Below are 17,868 nucleotides of genomic sequence, written 5' to 3' on the forward strand. Positions count from 1 at the left end.
CTCAGAACATTCTTGATGCACATGCTGCTGTTGCACAAGAGTTATGGGCTCAGATACAAAGTTCGTCTTAAATCACAATTTGAGTTTCCAGTACAATGGGACATTATTACAATGCAGAGGCAGCCAAAGGAAAAGCCAAGCGCAGTAACGATTCAGCCACCCAGGTACAATAAAATGAGCTCCAGTACGAACGCAAAGCTTGTATCTCATATTGTTCTTTATTTATTTCATACTGTGCTTTATTCTTTCCAAGGACTGGACAGAAAATGAGAAACATCTTGTGGGCTCATCTACCACAGTGCAACTTACATTTGCTCTGAGCAGCAAGTGCTGAATGAACTGGAATGCAAAGTTAGCAATTTAACAGGTTCTTACCCTGAGACACTCCTCCTTGACGTACAGTTTGGATGGCTGGTGTTATAACATTGCATAGAGGTTGCACAACAAATTGAAAAGGAGCTTGACATGGGAAATTCACCCTTGTACAGCGAGCCAGCCCCAAGTGTTATGCCTCACTTTCATCCCACTTAAGCCACCAGGGTTGCAGTGGTGCATAGGCCTTGTGTCTGCACAGGGGTGAATATCCCCTGTGGGGCTTACACATCAGTAGAGCTGGCTGAGAAACTGAAAAAGAAAATTCCCCAAAATGTCGGCACTTCTTGAAGTTATTTTCATGCTCCAGATTTTGAAAATGAATATTTTGTTATTTGTTTGAATGTTTTCACAAAAACTCCTATAGGCATTTAATTTTTTTTTGGCTTTTTGGGGTTTTCCTTCCCCCTTTTGTTTTTTCCTTTTTCCATTCTACCACTGAAAAGGGGTGTGTGTGAAAACGAGAGGACAAACCCATTAGTTGTAGAGTTTTGTTTTGTTTTTTAGAAAACCCCCCGGGTTTGACGGTCTTAGATTGGTATAAAAGATAATTGTCCTTTTTGGGGAAAAGAGAAGCAAGTTGAAATGGGTGGGAGCTATCATTGCTGTTAAAGTCTAATCCTGTTTCATCCCAAGTGGTGGTTGGGATTTGGCTGGAGCCGGTTAAGGTGGCAATGCTCTGTCTGATGAGGACATATCTCAGGATCATGGTGACAAAGGCTCTGGGCCCTAGGAGATGAGTGAAGTTTGCTCCAGTAGCCAATTTTTCTCCCAAAGTTTCTTTCTTGAAGGACCCCAAAAGGCAGAATAGCCCATCCCATTATTAGTTTGTCCACCAATTTTGACACACCAATTTTGATTAATTGATTCTGGTCCTCTGCTCCTTTTTGTTTATTGGGCATGATTTTAACACAGTCCTTGAGTTACATCAATAGGCCTTTTTGTTTGGACTAATTTAGTCCTTTTGTCTCACTTGTGCACCTTTTCCTATTAACGTATTATTGGTTAATGAACTTACATTTACTCTTTACAGTTGAGCTCACAATTAGGGTAAACTTGGAGGCCTAATTATTACAACTCCTTTCCTACATGCAGCCTGCAGTGTTCCTGAAGCTCCTTCTGTCCTCAGTATAAAAACAGCCTGTGCAGGCTTTCTGGCATCCCTGTGGAAAGTTGTCAGTGATGTATGAGATGAAAAATCCCCTCTCAGGGGACATGGAATCTGTAGACAGTTCTTTGAAATCCCCAGCTAAGATAGTCTCAGAGCAGCTCATCATGCCAAAGCCTCAGATAAGGGAAAGGACAGGGATCTATTTAAAAAATAAGTGTTTTTCCCTCCCTCAGTCCTACCTTTCTTGTACCCTCTCTGTTCCTCCCCCATAGGAGCCTTTGTTGGGGTGCACCCAGCCAGGAACTTTTCAACTTTCCCTGTACATGCATTCCCATTCAGATCGTCACAGTGCTAAGTACTGGCCCTTTTAAATAACACTGTTTTAGGCTGGACAAGAGGGGAGCTGAGATGTCTTCTTTCATGTTGTTTTATTATCTCAGCCTCACACCCGTTTGCCTCTCGTCCATTTGCTTCCTCCTGTCTGATACCTAGATTGTGAACTCTCTGGAGTGGGGGCCCCTCTTTATTACTTGACCATACCTAGCTCCGTGGGGTTCTGATCTTTGACTGGAGCTCCTAGGGGCGACTGTTACAGACATAGCATAGAATACCAGGGTTGGAAGGGACCTCAGGAGGTCATCTAGTCCAACCCCCTGCTCAAAGCAGGACCAATCCCCAATTTTTGCCCCAGATCCCAAATGGCCCCCTCAAGGATTGAACTCACAACCCTGGGTTTAGCAGGCCAATGCTCAAACCACTGTGCTATCCCTCCCCCCAAGGTGAGTGGCAGAGGCTTCGGGAGCTGAGAGTTTGCCTCGGACCTCAGGGACACAGCGTGAGGCACCATCCCAGGCATTTCTATGCAAGGAGCAGAACTGGGTTTACTTGGGGTGGGGAGTGTATTGAGAGCATCTCAGGGGTCTGTAGAGATGTATTGCCCTGGTTAGCAAGTATGGCCTTGCTGTGAGTAGGATTTGAACCTGTGCAGGAAAACCCTATTGGATTTCTCGTCCAACACCTTAACCACTCGGCCATCACAGCTGTGAGCCCCATCAAAATTTGTGCTATATTTTTCAAGTAATTTTGCTGCCTTAAACAAGGGCCAGAGTGAAATAGTGTTCTGTCCTTATATTAAAAAAAGTTACCAATCAGAATCCAAACAGCAGTCAAGCACCATGTTTCAGAACAGCAAAGCAGTTAGTTCTTTACGTTACATTGTAAATACACTTCTACTGGAGACTCGGTTACAGCAGTCATTCCTGACACAGGTAAAGCATGGCTTAATTTTGTCATGTAGACAGGACCTTAACCATGTCCCTGAACCACAATAGATCCTTTGATTCTCCAAGGCTTTAGGATGGGTCAGGGACATAGTCAAGATCCCATGTACGCTACAAAGATGGTGCCACATTTGGCCCGTGTCTGGGGACAACCATGTTGTAAAGGGGTCACAAACATGCTTTTATTTGTAGTTTTAAGTAGGGCTTGAGTGTATTAATGCTTGGCTCCCTGCAACAACTACACAGCGGTTGTCTCCTACCCAGCTGCATTTCTACCCGAACCATGTATTCCTGCTAGAGCTTGTCAGCTGATACCAGTCACTGGCCAACTCGTGCCATGATTCAGTTGTACAGAAGGAGACAACTCAAGAACCCTGAGGCTCTGTTCCTGCCCACTTGCTGTTCCCGTAGAAGGTTTGATGCCCCTAATGAAGCACCAAAGCCAAGCTGGGTCCACACTTGTACTGCTGCCATTTCAGGACATCATCCAGGGGGGAGCCATCACAGTCTGAGCCTGAGAATAACCATGCGGCTTATGCCTCCAGTGTTTGAGTTGTTTGGAAAGGATGAGTGGACAAGATAGTTATTGTGAGAAATCTGGAATTGCTTGGGGGGATAATAACCTGCTGCTTGCTCCTTCAGGATCCAAGGTAGTGAGTGGGGAGACTAGGTGGCTCTCTTCCTCCTAGGCCATTGTTTGTTTATGAAAAATGGATTACCAGCTCCGATTCCTGCCACTGACTCCACTCCTTCTGGGTTTCTCTGCTTTGCGGTCACATTTTGCAGACATCTGGATTCAATAACCCAGTTGATACAGCCCATAAAATTAGAAGAAACTGAACACTCCAGAAGGCAGAGGTCAGTGAGTGATTCATCCCCATGTAATGTGTTGGGGCTGAAGTGCTCTGTGATTAGCTAACAGACTGCGTGGGGTTCTGGAGGGTGTTGTGGTGCTGAGGAGCCGCTAGCCCGGCCCATGTCTCTGAGCTCAGTGAGGAGAAATGGGAAAGGAGGGGGAGGCCATCATTTCTTTAAGAGTTTCCCTGACCTTGGAGAGTAGCAATGGGGACCAGCATAGTTATAATTATAACTCTCGGCACTTCTATAATATTCTTTATCCAAAGATCTCTATATAAGCTTGCTGGAGGAATGAAGGTCCAGTGGTTAAGTTGCTAGCCTGGGACACAGGAAACCTGGGTTTGCTTCCTCTGCCATAGTCTACTTGTGTGACCTTGGGCAAATCACTTAGGGTGGGATCCACAAAGGGACTTAGCTGTTGCAACATTGAGTGTCCTAGCACCTAGAAAACCACAGGGACAACCGCACAATCCACAAAGCTGAGTTAGGCCCCTAAGTGCCCTATACAATGGACAGGGGGGAGAGAGGCGCTTAAGAATGTGATCCACCCAAGCCAGCATGCGAGGCGAGGAGCCACCTCAGCTAGCCAATGGGATATGCTAATGGCAGGTGTGTGTGCTAACCCCGGCCCCTATCTCAGAGACAGGCACCAAAGTCCAGGCTGCAGAGAGGCAGCCATCTGTACTTAGCGATCCATGAACGGGAACCTGGAGCAAGGCAGCTTAGGCACCTAAGCCACTTCTGGAGGGAATGAGTTTGGCACCAACCACACTCCACACATAAGAGCAGCAGGAGGAGGTGGTGGTGCTGCTGCCACCTACCTTGTAACTTTTAGCTTAGTGGTTAGAGCCTTTGCCTGGGATGTGGGAGACTCAGGTTCAGTTCCCCCGCCCATTTCTGCCAGAGTGGGAGAAAGGATTTGAACAGGGTTCTCTCACCTCTCAGGAGAGAGCTCTCACCACAGAGTATGGGATAGTCTGATGTGGGGCTCCCTCACCCTCTCCTATGAAGCTGTCCCACTGTGGATAAATAATGGAAGAGTGATTGGAGCAGGGGGACTGGAGCCTGGGTCTCCCATGTTGGTGCCCTAACCGCTGGACTGCGGAGTCATTCTCACTTGCTCTCTGGCATGGCAAGTGAGTTTAGGTGCCTATAGGGTTTGTTGGCAGTTTTGTGGATCATAGTGCCTAAGACTCCTTGTGGATCTGGGCCTTAGTTTCTCTGTGCCTCAGTTGCCCACCTCCAAAATGGGGATAATAGCACTGCTCAGATAATGTTAATGGTGGCCTGCCACAGGGTAGCTGGTCTCTGTGGATTGACTGAACCCAGTGCCCCTGGACTGGAGCAGGTGAGCCCAGTTCAGCTAATTCAAGAGGGCTGGGCAACATCTGGGCCTATAAAGGGCTGCTGGAAGGAGGAAAGACTGAGAGAGGCTGAGCCCTGGGGAGAAAGCCACAGTGGAGTGGAGCTAACTCCTGTGGTGGGTCCCTGGAACAAGGGGCTCTGTGGCTGCTGCTCCAGGAGGGGAACAGAGCTGATGGAGGCTGCCAGGGGCTGTAGGGTTGTCAACTTTCTAATCGCACAAAACCAAATACCCTAGTCCCACCTCTTCCCTGAGGCCCTGCCCCCCCATTCACGACATTCCCCCTCCCTCAGTGGCTCACTCTCCCCCACCGTCACTCACCATGACTGGGCTGGGGCAGGGGGTTGGGGTGCGGGAGCGGCTGAGGGCTCCACATAGGGGTGCGGGCTCTGGGGTGGGGCTGGGGATGAGGGGTTTGGGGTATAGGAGGTGGCTCCAGGCTGGGGGGGTGGGGCTGAGGGATTCGGAGTGCAAGAATGATTTGGAGTAATTTAGTTGGGGTTGGTTTTCCTTTGAGCAGGGGTTTGGGCTAGATGACCTCCTGAGGTCTCTTCCAACCCTAATCTTCTATGATTCTATAAGGGGGCTGTGGGTTGAGGCAGGAGGTTGGGGTCTGGGAGGGCGTATGGGTTCTGGGCTGGGGGTGTGGGGTCTGGGCTGGGGCTAGGGATGAGGGGTTTGGAGCGCAGGAGGGGGCTTCAAATCCCTTGGCGCCACACCCCCAGCCTGAACTGTGGGAGGGGCTGCGGGTTGAGGCAGGGAGTTGGGGTGCAGGAGGCAGTACAGGCTCTGGGCTGGGGGTGTGGGCTCGGGGGTGGGGCCAGGGATGAGGGGTTCAAGGTGTGGGAGGGGGCTCTAGGCTGGGGCAAAGGGTTGGGGTGCAGGACTGGGTATGGGCTCTGGGCTGGGGGTGCAGGCTCTGGGCTGGGGCGGGGGATGAGGGGTTTGGAATGCAGGAGGAGGCTCCGAGTTTGGGGGGGGGGGGCTCGGGGTTGCGGCACGGGCTTACCTTGGGTGGCTCCTGGTCTGTGAAACTCGGGGGGGGGGGCGGGGGGTGTAAACCTGAACAAGCAGAAATTAAACAAAATTCACCCAAGCCTTTGTTCTTGGAAGCTACCAAGCTTCGCATGGCTTTACCTGATGAAGTTAAACCCAGCTGCAATACTGCTAATGACAAGTGTTCAAAAAGCATCAGTCACCCTTCCCCTCCCCCCAATCCTGGATATTTGGCTTAAAAAATCATGAGATTTAAAACATGGTTCTTTTTAATTACCTTCTGTTTATTGAGCCTTTAGGGTACTCTCTTGGGTCCCATTTTCAAGCTTTTTCTCTGCAACCAAGAGGGCTGATGGGAGTTGTAGTCTCCCGTGTTGCAGATCTGTCACAATTTTGCAACTGTCTGCAGTATGTTTGGGGGAACATATTGTATGAGGTTTACATATCACTGTGGACTTGTATGTATTATTGTGTTTTACCGATGTGGGAGGGTAACCACAGCTCTGTCAGGAGTTAAAACAGTGGGGAGTGATTATGTCAATCACTCGCATTGTAAACACCTCCGGAGAAGTACCATTCTCTGGGGAAGTTTGCATATTCTGGTTCAAACTGGATTTCCAGTGACTATGGAGACCAAGAAAGGGCTTTTGGTATTAGAAGGCTGCATTTAAACTGACTCAGGACCTTTTTTCGGATCCAGCAAATGGACAGGAGCCGCTGTCCAAGGGCCCCAACCCTTGCAGAAGTGCTGGAAAGTCTTTCACCTGGTAGGGCCCCATCAAACTGATGGGTGACTTCTAGTAAGTTTTAGCATGCATATAGGAATGTCTATTGATTTTTTTTAACATGTTTTCTCTGTAAAGCTTTCACCTTAGGAATAAATGTGCTTGCTTAAAAAAAGCTGGTAGCTTGTAGCTGCTGGCCTATGCTGTTGGTAGCCCTCTGAGAGAAAGCAAAGAGCAGGTGCTGGGAATATCACAGTGTAAGGCAGTGTACAGCCTCTGTGGATGAGGGGAAAGCAGTGGACATGTTGTTCCTTGACTTTAGCAAAGCTTTTGACACAGTCTCCCGCAGTATTCTTGCCAGCAAGTTAAAGAAGTATGGGCTGGATGAATGGACTATAAGGTGGATAGAAAGCTAGCTAGATTGTTGGGCTCAATGGGTAGTGATCAATGGCTCCATGTCTAGTTGGCAGCCGGTATCAAGTGGAGTGCCCCAAGGGTCGGTCCTGGGGCTGGTTTTGTTCAGTATCTTCATAAATGATCTGGAGGATGGTGTGGATTGCACCCTCAGCAAATTTGCAGATGACACTAAACTGGGAGGAGAGGTAGATACACTGGAGGGTAGGGATAGGATACAGAGGGACCTAGACAAATTGGAGGATTGGGCCAAAAGAAATCTGATGAGGTTCAACAAGGACAAGTGCAGAGTCCTTGCACCCATGCACCGTTACAGACTAGGGACCGAATGGCTCGGCAGCAGTTTTGCGGAAAAGGACCTAGGGGTGACAGTGGACGAGAAGCTGGATATGAGTCAGCAGTGTGCCCTTGTTGCCAAGAAGGCCAATGGCATTTTGGGATGTATAAGTAGGGGCATAGCGAGCAGATTGAGGGACGTGATCGTCCCCCTCTATTTGACATTGGTGAGGCCTCATCTGGAGTACTGTGTCCAGTTTTGGGCCCCACACTACAAGAAGGATGTGGATAAATTGGAGAGAGTCCAGCGAAGGGCAACAAAAATGATTAGGGGTCTGGAACACATGAGTTATGAGGAGAGGCTGAGGGAACTGGGATTGTTTAGTCTGCGGAAGAGAAGAATGAGTGGGGATTTGATAGCTGCTTTCAACTACCTCAGAGGTAGTTCCAGAGAGGATGGTTCTAGACTATTCTCAGTGGTAGAAGAGGACAGGACAAGGAGTAATGGTCTCAAGTTGCAGTGGGGGAGGTTTAGGTTGGATATTAGGAAAAACTTTTTCACTAGGAGGGTGGTGAAACACTGGAATGCGTTGCCTAGGGAGGTGGTGGAATCTCCTTCCTTAGAAGTTTTTAAGGTCAGGCTTGACAAAGCCCTGGCTGGGATGATTTAGTTGGGGATTGGTCCTGCTTTGAGCAGGGGGTTGGACTAGATGACCTCCTGAAGTCCCTTCCAACCCTGATATTCTATGATTCTATGAAAGCCCCCAGTTAAGTGTGAGAGAGATGTGCATCTCCACCGAAGCCTTAAGTAGGTGTCCTCAAGGGCCCATGGAGGGGGAGTACGGTGCAGTTACTCTGAAACTGTGACAACAAAAGGAGGGCAAACTAAATTGATGCCCGTGGCCCACTGTGAAGGACCAGGGCAGGACCCCCCGTTCCAGCATAGCCAAAGGTGAACTCAAACACAGCACTGTGATCATGGCAAATCCCAAAGGGACACAGCCTCCTTGCAGATTGAGTGCCACCCAGATAAATCTCTAGGTCTGGAAGGTGTTATAAGTGCAAACAAATATAAAAGGAGAGCTGGCTGAGAGTTGTGAGCAATGGGAATATGATTGTTTGTACATGTATAACTCTTTGAGGCCCCAGTTGAGATCGGGTTTCACCCTGTGAGATGTTATCCATTCACATTGGAGGAGACTGCTTCTGTCCCAAAGAGTGTATAGCCTAAATGGACAGTGGGGAGGAGGAAGGAAGTATTATTCCCATTTTGTAGATGGGAACTGACGCACGCAGAGAGACAGGGCACGTCTACACAGCACTCAGCAGGTGCGATTGCAGCGTGGGTAGACGTACTAACTAACTCGCTAACAATAGCTGCCTACAGCAGCACAGGCTAGCCACTCGGTGACCGTCCTGCTTAAGGCCCTCAGTGGCTTGTCTTGGCTACACTGCTATTTTAAAGTGAGCGAACTTGAGCAGGCCTACCTGAGCTGTACCGAGTGCAGTGTCGTCAGACCCTCAGTGGCTTGCCCCAGGTCATGCAGAAAGTCCGTGTCTGAGCCAGGAATTGAACCCAACCCTCCTGAGTCCCAGTGCAGTCAGTGCCTTAACCCCAGAGCAAAGGCTACTCCACCCACTTGTTTGTTGGGCATGTCTGGAGGGCAGTACCAGTTATGATGCCCTGGAATGCCTTAGTTTTCTGCACCAAATGCCTGCCCTGGTCACTGACGCTAATTAAATCGGCTATGTACAGGACAGTTCAGCCCACCTACCCAGCTGTATGGGTTTTACCGCAAGACAGTCACCTGAGCAGAAATTCATTACGAAGCCCCTGGGAGCTGAGCTGATGCAGAAGCATAGGCATCTAATGCAACAGACTAGAAATAATGACCCTTTGAACTGGGTCTTTCTGCCTGAATGAATTTGGCCTCTCAGTGGACGAGTCCTTGCCCCATCCTTTCATCTTTCATCACATTATCAAATGGAAATAATTGACCTGGGCCAGAGATCGCTGGGGTGAGTGAAAGGGGACTGACCAAGGTGCTTTAAGTCAGTGGCTCTCAACCTTTCCAGACTACTGTATCCCTTTCAGGAATCTGATTTGTCTTGCGTATCCCCAAGTTTCACCTCACTTAAAAATTACTTGCTTAAAAATCAGACATAAAAATACAAAAAGTGTCCCACCATGCTATTTCTGACAAATTGCTTAAGTTCTCATTTTTACCATATAATTATAAAATAAATCAGCTAAAATATAAATTTTGTACTTACATTTCAGTGTATAGTATATTGAGCAGTATAAACAAGTCATTGTCTGTATGAAATTTTAGTTTGTACTGACTTCACTAGTGCTTTTTATGTACCCTGTTGTAAAATTAGGCAACTATCTAGATGAGTTGATGTACCCCCTGGAAGACTGCTGTGTACCCCCAGGGATACATGTACCCCTGGTTGAGAACCACTGCTCCAAGTTGCTTCCTGCTCATTGTGTTCAACATGGCTCTCCACTCTGTGCCTGGCAAACCCCTCCCTCTTCCCAGTGCCTCCAGCACAGTGAATCTACAGCCACTGATGCCGCCAGCTGACTAGTGCAATGAAAAGGGGCGTTTAGCTTCTGTGTGGCTGGCCTGCAGTGAAGGCACTCATGTTGCAAACATGCAGCTGCCTTGCTTTAGCTTTCAGTGCCCTGTCTGGCTTCCTGTTACATTTAGAATAGCAGGTATTGGGTAGGAAAGGGAGGCCATCAAAGCTAGGTCTGATGAAATGTACGGCTGCTGGTAAAGCCGTTAGCAAGGGAAAACAGGCTTAAAAGTATGACACTGCAGCTTAGGCATGGGTTTCCCCTTGCAGTTTATCACTGAGTCATTCCTCTGGGTCATTGTCATGAGAAGGTTACTGGAAAGGAGTGAGATTTGAAAGGTGTTCTGGTCCACTTGATTCCTGGAAGGAGTCCTGGATCCTTCTGCCAAGAATGTCAGCGCCCCACCCCCACACCTGCAAGTTTCTCCATGGTCACTGGCAGCACCATACAGCCCCTGATGAATGCAGCTTTTGGGGTGGGTGATGGGGAGAGAGAGAACCTGGACTCTGAGCTAGGCAAGGCCCCAGCCCTCTGAGGTGTCTGAAGGCAAACACCAGACAATTGGGGTGCATACGTTTAAAAGCAAAGGGTTGGCTGGGCAGCCTCGAAGCTCTGTGCCCTGACCAAATAGGAGAGCCATGCTTGGAATCTCAGACCTTGCTTTGAGTTCTCTGAGCTGCTACGGGTTGGGAATTCTGCAGCGGTGGCAATTTCTGTTCCTCACGCTCAGTGATGATGCCTCTTACCTGTTGGGAACGGGGAATCAATGCAACCCTTCCAGCAGAGGGACAGTCCTGGTGACGGTGATCGTTAGAGGTGGGCAAAAAATATCCGGTGACTAGTAAGCTTGCCAGAAATGCATTTCTCAGGACTCCAAAACTGTTTGTGAATTCGGGTTGAAGTCAGTGAATAGTTTCAGCCAAAAATTTTTTTTGTTTTGGAAATGTCAAAATGTTTCATTTGACCCAAATGAAATGTTTTCACTTTTTCATTTTGATGAGAAAATATGAAAAGTAAAATCAATTTTTTTGGTTTAGCCACCAAACTGAAAAATTAACAATTCATTCAGCTCTAATGATGATATTTTTAATCTTTACTTCATAAAGCCTCTTCCATGTTTATTTCCCCACCAAGCATGCTACATGCAATATCAAACAACTGAATTCTTTGCTGATGCAGTAATGTTTTTCTGTTGCCCCGTGTCTGAGATAAGGATCCCTACAGCCAGGCCAGACTTCCTGGGTGAGTTGTTTTATGGATAATAGTATGTGGTTCCCTAGTGAATGTAGCTATTTATAGCTCTGACAACAAGGAGTGAGGGAACGCTGCTGTTAGAAACAGGCATCTAGTCGTGCTCAGCAAGCCCTAATAAATCAGAAACCTTTCCTCCCCTCAAATCTCTAGCCTAGGTGAAGTTGTTAATCTCATGGCCTGTGACACACTCTTTCACACCCACCCGGCCAAATCCCTTGCTTTGCTGCCAGGCAGTTTGCTGACAGCTTGCAGTGTTTACACTGGAACACCTGAGAGCTGTAAACAGCACTGGCTCCAGTTCTCCCACAGGAATCTAGCCTCCTTGGCTGTGTCCACACTGAGCTTGTTGTGAAAATCTTCCCCCACCATTGCACCAGTGCAGCTAGGCCGGGGCTGCATGTGACATCTAGCTAGCAGGCTGGTGGGTGTACTATGCTAGCACTCCCTGTGTTGCTGGAATTAGTGAGATGGCCCTTGTGCTACAACAATGGTGGGAGACTTTCACGAAACACGAAGTGTAGACAGGGCCCTAGAGAGTTGGAACCAATGGAAAGAGAGTCTTTTGCAGTGAGTGTTGCAAAGAGGACCCTCCCAATTGTAATTTGATGGAAGGTGCTGGGGGGATGGTTCTATAATCTGAAAATCTGATCATGATTCTTAGCGCTGGTGCATGCTGTTGGGCTGAGCACTCTTGAACCAGTAATCTTCTACATGCAGAACACTGCTTGTGCAGACAGGTGCTGCCTTGCAAGGAACCCCTCAGTCTGGGCCTGGAGGTGCCCCATTGTGCTGGGGGCTGCACAAATAAGAGTGAGAGGCAGGCCTTGCCCCATCGTTTTTATGATCTAAATACACAAGATGGACAAAGAGTGAGAGCGGAAACAGAAGATCACACAGTAGGTGAGTGGGGATGGAATGGAACCCAGCTCTGAGTCCCAGTTCTCTGCGAAATCCACTGACTCGTGCTGCCTCTGAGCAGCTCGGTTTCCTAATTCAGCCCTCGGCCGGCTAAGAAGGGTTGTCTACTCCTGGTGATGGTTTTTGTGATGTGGGACCCTCCTCCCCTGGGAACAGCGCTCAGGCCAGGATATCTAGCTGCCAGCAGATGGGAACAGCTTTTGGTTATTACTGACCAGGGCTGGATTGAAACTGCTGCCTGCCATTTGTTTGTGAGGATGAAATGTTGGCTTTCCATAAAGCTGATAAAAACAACTTGCCTGGAATGTTTCCCCTACTGCATCACCACCCTGTAACACCATTCAAATCCTGAGGACATACCAGTGGGTCCTGTTCAGTGCATATATAGAGGGATGTTAGTCTCTCTGTAGTTTGCTTCTCTTTGTAAAATGGATTTTGATCCCCTCCAACGTTGCCAAAAGCAAACTGACAAGTGTGATCAAAGCCAAGGCTAGATATTTTCTGGAAGGTTTGGTGTGAACTGGACTGGGCATTTAGGAGGCTTGTGAGGCCCAGTCATTGAGCTGGGTTTCATTTCTGCGATACCTTTTGTTTGGCTCATCAAGTCTCCAAAGTAACTTCACTTTGCAACTCCAAACTCTTAATATGTTAGATTTGATGAGTTCTTGTGCTTGTAACTAGTTTAGAGAGGCTTGTTTTGTTATTAATACCATTATACATATTCAAAGTCTGCATCGGGGCCATGAATGACCTGTGATGCATGCACGTGGGCAATGAGTGCATGCATCCGCCATGCCAACTTAAATATGGCTGCATACAGAGGCGTTTTAGGAGCTCCAAAGGGAGAAGAAACAGCCTGGGGAGCTCCTAAGAAGTACATGGTTCTGATATAGTGGTTGGGGGGTCTCTACTAAAATACCTCCTACTCTTATTCTTCTCTCCTGGCCTATAGCAATGAGCACTAGAAACCAGGAAGGTCTGGAGTTCTGTTTGCTCCTTTTTCACTGCCCTGCAAATGGTATTTAGTTAGGCCTCTTAATAGGCCTCTTGAGGTGATCAGATATCCTGATCCTCATTTCACTGGTGAGAAAACTGATGCACAGGAATGTTAAGTGACTTGCCCAGGGCTCCATATTGAGTTAGGCCCAAATCCTCAAAGATATTTTGGTGCCTAACTCCCATTCATTTCAATGGAAGTTAGGAGCCTAAATACCTTTGAGGATCTGGGCCTAAATGTCTAAATCAGCACTGCAACCCAGGTCTCCTGCCTGCTAGCCATGTGCTTCATGCACTAAACCAAAGTGCTCCCCAAGCAAGTCACTCAGACCCAAACTGTAAAATGTGGCTGCTGATTTTGGGTACATACTCTGAGATAACTTGGGCCTGCCTTTTTGGAGCCGCTGCATACCTGCAGCTCCCACTGACTACTGCTGGTGTCAGGGGTGTTTAGCGCTGATGAAGAACCAGGCCCAAAGGGTCTCATGCTGGGCACCCCAAATCAATGGCTGACAATGAAAATGTTGGCCTTCTGTTCTTTTGACTCAGTTTCCCCATCTGTAGAGTCTGGCAAGTTGCAAATACTTTAGAGGATGAACAATAGCAGCAGGAGTAAAAGCAACCATGCTGAGTGAGGCACAGAAAGGAGACACACCCACTAAAGTAGGGGGAGGGAAAGTAAATCAGATGGAAAACAAAACCCTTTCAGTTTCCATAATTAATAGTGTTAAAAGTAAAACACAACAACAGACAAACACCCACAAAGCTCACAGAGGGGCAAGAGTTCAATTTGGCCATTCTCTCAGTTCCCCATATGCTGGGTTTTATCCGCCCTGATCTCAATGGAGGGGCAAAGATCTGTGTTTTTAATACCCATTTGTCCTGTAGGGAACTGGGGCAGATAAGCTGACCCACCTTTCTGCAAAGGGACACAGTGCTGCTCTTGCACAAGAGAAGATGGCCACTCAAACAGACCGTTCTGTGGCAAACGTAGTAAATCAGAGGAGCCTTTTGTGTCTTGGGTCGTGGAGGAAGTCAGCCCTGGGGGGAAGGAGAAATTAATTAGACTGAATAAATCACATAGCAGGGCTTGCTGGTAACTAGCTCAAACAGAGAGCAGCAGCTGTGTGATGCTATACTCCACAGAACTCCAACAAGATGCCTTCCTCTGGTTCCCAGTGGAAAGGTTAGAGGTGATGTTGCCCTGAAACGCTATTTGGAAGATAGTGCTGGTGCGCTCTGACTTAGTACTGATGACCCTTTAAACAGAGTGCAGGGGTGGGATGGCCTTTGCATTCAGGGGGTTTGAATTATTTCTTTGCCCAGTCAGGGCCAGGGGACTCCCAACAGGTGCCAGTCTACCGAGGGGAGACTAACCAGACTGGTACGGAACGGACCAAGGGAGGACTAAAGGGAAACTGAGGCTGCAAAGATTAGCAATATCTTAAAGGAACATGAGCAGTGTAGTTTTAAGGATGGCTCCCTGAGGGTTTAGCTACAGCATCATGTGCCAGGCAAATGTCACTTAACCTTGGTCTCAGTCCTGAGCTTTCAGGAAGTGCTCAGCGTCTGGAAGGATCAGGCCCTTGGTTCTCAAATATTTTGTTTGCATCTGTATTCATCCCCATGCGACCCCCATTCACTACCAGTGTGATTAGTGCTATGGGGGAGGCTGGCCTCTGACACCTGAGCAGGAGCCATGCGTGGCCCTTTAATAGCTGCAAGGGGAGAGAGACGCATCAATGTGCTTTTGAGAGTCCTCCCCATTGTGTGCAAAGGCCAGTGCTTTCTGCACAGGCTGAGTCACTAGGACATCATGCCTGTGGGCCAGCTCCCCGACAGAGACACATGGGAGATGTGGTTTTGTGCCCTGGGTCTGATCCAAGAGCTCTGGCCCAATTCTAGCTTCTGAGCTCCTAGGGTGTGGTGCAGAGAAGAGGCTGTCAGCTTCTGAATCACACTTTGGCTTTGTGCAGCTGAACCACAATGCACCCCAGAGCTGTGCAGCTGGCATTTGCAGCAGAATTAAAAATATATATATTCACTATCTCTCCTCCCCCCCCCCGCCCCCCGAGCTCTGAAAGCAAAGGGGAGATCATGAGTTTCACACAGGATCCAGTTTCAAGCAAATGTTTTCTGCAGAGCTAACTTAAAATACTGCCTCTTACTGTGTCCACTCAAATGAGTGTTCTAGAAGTCAGGGCTATTGTAACACACCAGAAAATCACTGACATTGGAGCGCAGGAGGCATCCATCTGTCTATCAAGTAATCAGAGTCTACAGCATAGGTGATGGACCTCACTGTGCGGGGGGTACTACCGCACTCCCTGGCTTGAAGTGGTTTCCATCATAGACAGGGTTTACAGTTTGGTTCAATGGCTCTCAGTATCCCCACTATAAACATTGTTCCAGCACCCTGGGTCTACAGAGAGTCCATGGAAGCCCAGTGGTTACAGCAAGAGCCTGGGGATCTTGTCAGGACTCTTGAAGAGCTGAGTGAACTTTTTTTCAACCAAAACTTTTTTTGGTGAAAAATGCAGATTCAGCAACACCAAAATGACTTTTCCTTTCGAAAATTCCTTCACATTTTTTTTTAATTTTGTTAATAATGCTCAAAATCTAAATAAAACCTTTTGTTTGACCCAAAACAAATTCCTTCTAACTTTTCAGTTCACCAAAATTTTTGAAAAATGTTTGATTCAACCTAAAGGAATTTTTTTTTTAATTTAATTTTTTGGAACTGCTGGCAAACTGAAACATCTGTTGTTTGTACAGCTCTGCTCTTGGATTCTTTTCCCAACTGTTCTACAAACTCCCTGTGACGTTGTGCAAATTGCTTAAACCTGTCAGAATGTTGGACCCTGGCCCAAAGAACTTACAATCTAAAAGTTGTTTTCTGCTTTTCAGAGGCCCGTGTTCTTTGAGGGGTCCCAGTGCAGCATCCACAAACAACCACTTGAACTGCTTGGGAATTTTTTTCCCTCTGGGAAAAAATTGAGTTTTTTTTAAAAAATTGTTCGTCAACATTTTTCTTTGAAATTTTTTTCAAACACAAAACCACCAAATCTCAAATGTTTGATTTGAAAACCAAAACTATTCTGGTTGAAATTTGGGTAGAGACCGACTTACTATGTTTGTAAGTGCCTGGCACAGTGGGGTCCAATCTGGTCGTGGCCTTTAGAAGCGACTGCAATACAAATATTAATAACCATTTTTGCTAATGAAGGAGCTAGTCTGGACTTGAACTGATGGGATGGAGGAGGGAGATTCTACAGGCCCACTGGCAAGCCTCCCAGCCAGCCAGCAGCCAGCCCTCCCATGCTGTTATAAGATTAGAACCTTTTGGCTGCGGCCTTCACTAGTTTTGTTGCTCTCAAGTTGCGAATATGTTGAGAATGTGGTGAGCAGCGAAAGTTCCAGGGAACATTCTTTCTCTGAACTGTTCCATTTGTGTCTAGGGACATGGAGGTTTCATCTTGCATATTAAATCCCAAAGCAGAGCGTATAAGAGGGCGATGCACCACAGCCGTTTTCAGAGCTCTACATATTTCAGGCCTTGTTGGAGCTTTTTAAACGTTCAATGTCTGAATGGACGCAAACCCGTAAATCATGGGGTATTGTTTCTGTTTCCTGTTTGGATGAGTGTTCACCCTAGTTCGAGGCCATGTCTACATCAGAGTTTTCTGCACTGGTGTAACTACAGCGGTGTAGCTGAACCAGTGCAAGGCAAACTACGCTGTTGTGAAAAGTGGCGTGCACACGGTGCACTTGTTGAGTTCAGCTTGATTTCAAACTGGGGTGAGTTGCACCCAGGGCAAGTCACTTTTTACCCACTTGCAGTGTGCCTAACACCAAAGTCTGAACTTTGCACAAGTGCAGCTATGTCACTGTAGTCCTGCTGGTGCAGACAAGGCCTAGGAGTCAGGCTTCTGGTGTGAATGCTCATGCTAGTGCTGTGTGTATTTGTTACTGTACTTTTGTTTTCATGAGAGCTTTACGGTCCAGTATAATGAGGGTCCCTGACATTGCAAAGCTCGGGGACAGAGTAAAGTCCCTTGGTCAGTTGGAAAGTCTCATGGCCTAGCCATTTTTATCCTCTGATTCATGGTAATTATCCAAGTAAGAACATCAGGTGAGAATTTGTCACAGCAAATCATCCATGGCAGAGAAGCCCTCAGTTCAGGAGAGATGTTTGATGCTGCAGAAGTTGTCACTGTAGCCTCAGATGTGCCAGGTCTGAATCTCTTTCCTTCTGGGCTAAATTATGTCCGCGCCATTTTGGGCCTTCTCCCAATGAGACTGGTGTGGATAGACGTGGTAGAGACCACCTTTGGGAAGTCTGCATTACTACAAAGCCCTGTTCCACTGGCAATCCATGCACTCCAGTGGTACCAGGGAGATTGGGGGGCAGGCAGGGGTGAGCTGGGGGATCTGTGACTAGCTGGATCCATTGGCCATTCTCCCCAGCAGGGGAGAACACACTGGCCATGGGAGATGCAGCAGCTCTGCAACTGGTCTACAGCGAGAGGACTGCTCCCCCGGTGATCCCCAACACACAGGCCAGTCAAGCTGCAGACTGGTTCCAGGATTTAACCTTTTGAGTCTCATCAGTCCTGGATTGGCAGGAGGATTGAGAAATGGACCACAGGATAACCTGATAAAACTAGTTCAGAGTCTACCACCTATGATTCAGTGCCCTAAGGACGGAGACCTGAGGCCCA

General features: G+C 47.8%; 1 protein-coding gene and 1 non-coding gene across 2 annotated transcripts in view; one reads left to right on the forward strand and one right to left on the reverse strand.

Moving 5' to 3' along the window:
• The window catches only part of TRIM16 (tripartite motif containing 16), a 207,723-nt gene that overhangs the window by 124,166 nt on the left and 65,689 nt on the right, over positions 1 to 17,868 (forward strand). The window lies entirely within an intron of this gene.
• Positions 2,443 to 2,524, reverse strand: TRNAS-AGA (transfer RNA serine (anticodon AGA)). Its single transcript has one exon. It is a non-coding gene; the product is annotated as a tRNA-Ser (tRNA).

This window comes from Lepidochelys kempii, chromosome 14 (assembly GCF_965140285.1).
Source record: "Lepidochelys kempii isolate rLepKem1 chromosome 14, rLepKem1.hap1, whole genome shotgun sequence".
NCBI lineage: Eukaryota > Metazoa > Chordata > Testudines > Cheloniidae > Lepidochelys > Lepidochelys kempii.